Raw genomic sequence first — 5,437 nt, 5'->3', positions numbered from 1 at the left:
ATCTCAATAATATTCAGTCTTCATTTTATAAATCATCCTGCAAATTTTATTAAAAACACATTTAGGACTTCCCTGGTGGTGCAGTGATTAAGAATACGCATGACAATGAAGGGGACATGGGTTCGATCCCTGGTCCAGGAAGATCCAACATGCCGCGGAGCAACTAAGCCCATGTGCCACAACTACTGAGCCTGTGATCTAGAGCCAGCAAGCCACAACTACTGAGCCCGTGCATTCTAGGGCCGTGCTCTGCAACAAGAGAAGCCACCGCAGTGAGAAGCTTGCACACCGCAACGAAGGGTAGCCCCTGCACGCCGCCAACTAGAGAAAATCCGTGCACAGCAACAAAGACCCAACACAGCCAAGAAATAACTAACTAAATAATAATAGTAAATAAATTTAGAAAACACATTTAAACAGAGAAAGAAGCCATATGTGCATATAACTTATGCTTAGTTTATTATTGATAGTATTTATCCTTTGAATATACTAATTTTTTACTGAAAATATTTAAGAGGAAAATGTATAATATACTTTTATAAATGCAAAACACAAAATTATTTATTGGGGGGGGTCACAATTGTTTTTATCTATTTTGAAATTAAAGAAGAGTTTTAACATTATCCCTATATTTTTTGTTCTTTTTTTAAAATAAAATTTTATTTTAGAATAGTTTGAGATCTACAGCCAAGTTACAAAGTTAGTGCAGAGTTCCAATATTCCCCACACTCAGCTTTCCTATTTTTAACATCATACATCAGTATGGTATGTTTGTCATACTAATGAACTAATATTGACACTATTAATTAACTTTGTATTTCATATGGATTTCCTTAGCTTTTATATAATGTGTCATTAGTTCTAGGATCCTAGTCAAGATGCAACATTACATTTAGCCATCACGTCTCCATAGAGTCTTCTAGATTGTGACGTTTACTAAGACTTTTTGATAACCTTGACAGTTTTAAGAAGTACTGATAAGGTATTTTATAGGCTGTCCTTCAGTTTGGGTTTGCCTGACCATTTTTTACCAGTGTTAGACAAGATTTATGAAGTTCGGAGGAGGAAAATAAAGTACCATCCTCATTTCACCATATCAAAGGTACGTGCTATCAATATCACTTATCATTACGGCTATTAACCTTCCTCATCTAGATGACACAGTGCTTGTCATGTTTCTACACTGTAAAGTTACTATGTTTTCTCCATTTGCATACTGTACTTTTTGGAAGGAAGTCACTTTGTGCAGCCCACAATTAAAGAAGAGAGAGTTAGGTAGCACCTCCTTGAATAGAGAATATCTACATAAATTATTTGAAACTCTTCTGCACAGATTTGCCTGTCCTTCCCCAATTTTATTTATTCATTTAATCATTTATTTGTATCAGTATGGACTCATGGGTATTTACTTTATACTTTGGGTTATAATCCAATATTATGTTATTTTATTGCTCAAATTGTTCCAGCTTTTAGCACTGGGGGCTCTTTATCATGGCTCCTGTGTCCCTTTAAAATACTACCATCATTTAAAATACCCAAATCATTGTATACTTCCTTATTTCTTGCACTACAAGATGCTCCATGTTCATCTTTGATTTTCCATGCCCCAGCCCTAGAATCAGCTATTTTTTCATGGAAACTTAGTTCTTTTTATTGGAGAATGATATTAAAAATCAAGATCTGAGCACTGTTCTATTTTTTAATTTTTATTTTCTATTGGAGTATAGTTGATTTACAATGTTATGTTACTTTCAGGCATACAGCAAAGTGATTCCGTTACACATATACACATATCTATTCTTTTTCAGATTCTTTTCCTATATAGGCTATTACAGAGAATTGATTAGAGTTCTCTGTGCTATACAGTAGGTCCTTATTGATTATCTATTTTATATATAGTAGTGTGTATATGTTAATATCAACCTCCTAATTTATTCCTCCCCCCTACCTTTCCCCTTTGGTAATCATAAGTTTGTTTTCTAAGCCTGTGAGTCTGTTTCTGTTTTGTAAATAAGTTCATTTGTATTTTGCTATAGATTCCACATATAAGTGATATCATATGATATTTGTCTTTCTGTGGCTGATTTACTTCACTTAGTATGATTATCCATTTATCTGTCAATGGACATTTAGGTTGCTTCTACATCTTGGCTATTGTAAGCAGTGTTGCAATGAAAACTGGGGTGCGTGTATCTTTTCGAACTATAGTTTTCTCTAGATATACACCCAGGAGTGGGATTGCTGGATCATATGGTAGCTCTATTTTTTAGTTTTCAGGGAACCTCCATTCTGTTCTCCATAGTGGCTGTACCAATTTACATTCCCACCAAAAATGTAGGAGGGTTCTTGATAAAACAGCACATTAGGACTTCCCTGGTGGCACAGTGGTTAAGAATCTGCCGGCCAATGCAGGGGACATGGGTTCAAGCCCTGGCCCAGGAAGATCCCACATACCGTGGAGCAACTAAGCCCGTGAGCCACGACTACTGAGCCCACGTGCCACAACTACTGAAGCTCACGTGCCCAGAGCCCATGTTCCACAACAAGAGAAGCCACCGTGATGAGAAGCCCACACACCACAATGAAGAATAACCCCTGCTCTCCGCATCTAGAGAAAAGCCCACATGCAGCAACAAAGACCCAACGCAGCCAAAAATAAATAAATAAATTTATTTTTTAAAAACACTCAGCACATTAAACGGGTTAAAAAATCCTTATCACAAAAAATGTATTCAATGAAAAGTAAATATTTCTCCCACATTCACATTCCTCTTTTATTTTTCAAATCCACCTATATTTCAGATGTACTTTGATATTTTCTAGACAACTATATCTCTCTAATAATTTTTCTAACCATTAGTTCTAGTTACAAAAACAGAAAGATAGATGGCACTGAGTCTTGCTTTAGTCACATCAATTCATATAGAAGTGGTAAATATATAGCTAGGTAGGTGGAGATAGATAGTCCATTGTTAAGATATACCTTAATTAAAAAAAATTAAAAAAAATTTTTAATGAAATTCTACCATGGACCGTTAATTTCCATGCTATTGATACTTTACAAACATCACTATAATAGGTATATAATTTCATAAATTAATATAATTTTTAATAAAAGGAAGCAAATATGGATGGCTTAATAAAAATCTAACTCAACAGAACATATGGCTCTTGGACAATAATGGCAACTGAGTCCTAACAAAGTCTTCTCCTTGACCAGGAAGCTCTAATTGTTACATGGTTGAATACATGTTTCCTGTCCCCCTTTCAATTCTCCTACGTAAACATGTAAATTATCACAGAGTGTAATCTCTTTCATGACACTTTTTTCCATGATTTTCCAACTACATCCAGCCCCAACTAACCTACTGTAGGATACTTAGAGCTTGAGAATCATGTGTGCTTTGGTGTTCCACTTGTCTCTGAGTTTCTCCAATAAGCTTTAATTTACATTAATACCAAATGACAATAGTGGTTCATGTCTATGTACCCCTGTGCAGAATATTGTGAGTCTTAACGGGACCTTATACATTACCTGTATGAGGTCAGCTAAAAGCTATAAGAGTTACAATGATGGTGAAAAACAAAAGTGCAGATGAGCCAAGGGTAAGTCAGGAATGGATTTGGCTACTTCCACTAGACAGAAACACATATAAGCTGAGAAGCTAATGTGAAAATACAGAACTTACTTTCCTTTTAACGTCAGAGCCAAGGGACAGAGCCAAGGACTAGGGCTGAAACTCAATTTTCCACTGCCTTTCCAAGTGGAGGCTAAATACCTTTGCGAGCTTACTACATACTGAGCCTTACAAGGTTATAATCATGTTTATAATAATAGTTATTTTTATTGTTATCATTTGCATGGACTATGCTTGTTCTTTTTTAGAGAGCCTGTGTAATTTATACGGATATTCTGCAGATGCAGGTATGTAAATATACTGATTGAATGCATCCACTATAACCCTACTGTTAGAATGTTTACACAAATGCATGGCCAAGAACGTCTGTACTACCTACAGCTACCAAAGACATATAATGAACTAAGGTCTGCAGAAAGAAAAAAATATCTTTTTTTTTTTACAAGATTTATAGTAGTTTGGTGTCATGCATCATTTTCTGGAAGGCATTGTTGTTTGGCACTGCACTATAAACTACCAAAGCTTTAACAAGAACATGACCATTGCTAAACCTATAGTAACAGAATAATTTTGCTGCCTTTACTGGCATTTGAATGCAGCCTTTGACATTGCTAATACCTTCTTTTCTACACACATCCAAGACACAACAATCAATATGCTTGCTTCAAGAAAGGCATACACATTTGACATCCTTCCACAGAGGTATTTTAATTCTCTTAAAGTGTATCATCGACAGGTTGAGCAAACCTTTACACACTGTGAACTGCTAGTTGGTATCCAAATATTTAATTATATTCATAACATTTTTGTATTGGTCACCTTCACCAGAAAATGTAAAAAAGGACAAAAGAAAAAGAAAAACAAAACAACTTCTTGCGTTGCATTTCATGCCTTCTAAATACTGCCTATTCTAGGATGAGAATAAAACCCACGGTTGTACAACTTGGGTGTGAAATTTTAATACCTAATAAGTAAGAAACCAGTGGATGTGCAGATATCAATTGTAAACAAGTTGATTTCTTTAAATGTAGCATATGGTGCAACTGATATCAAACAATTTAACTAAATTCTTTACACCAAGTAATCAATAAGCATCTCACATTAACTGGGAGCCCTGCATAATAAAATTCCCTAGAAATTGTCCTATTACTAAAAATGATCCAGAAATTGCGTCTTCTATACCTCTGAGATCTCATGGAATTATAGGTATATATGACTAATTCTACAGTTTACAGAAGATTTGGCAACAATATGGGTTTTTTGGTTGTTGTTGTTGCTTTGTTTCCACAAACCTCTAGGGTTTTGATTCAAGGACTTTCACCTAATATGAAAAATAAAATCCCTCTTGCTAAGCTGTTCTTAGAGGCAGACCATCTCAGCAAAAGTAAAGATATGACTTCCCAACCCATCACAATCTTCTGGCAATGGGTGCCAAGAGTTCTTGAGTTGGGACCAACTCCGGACATTTCCGTTGTAGAATAAAACTTGCAAATCCAATCAGAGACAAAAGTATACCCCTAAATCTAAGCCAAGTTTGAAAATGCATAGCTTCACCCTCCAGTAGGCAGGCACAGAGATAACACTATTTACTCTTTGTGCAAAGCACTACCTCAAAGAGGACTTAACTCACAGGATTTTATACTAGCTGAGAAAACATGCTAGTAAACAACCTACTGTCTTCTTAAAACTCTCCTTTAAATCGTTAATTCAAAGTAGATATATTCTAGTCTTGAAATGATTCACCATCATAATGGCAAAATGCTGAGAGCCAGGGGTTGGATATTCTGCACAATCCATTA

This window comes from Globicephala melas, chromosome 5 (assembly GCF_963455315.2).
Source record: "Globicephala melas chromosome 5, mGloMel1.2, whole genome shotgun sequence".
In the NCBI taxonomy this organism is placed as follows: domain Eukaryota; kingdom Metazoa; phylum Chordata; class Mammalia; order Artiodactyla; family Delphinidae; genus Globicephala; species Globicephala melas.
Note: the sequence above shows the minus strand (reverse complement) of the source record.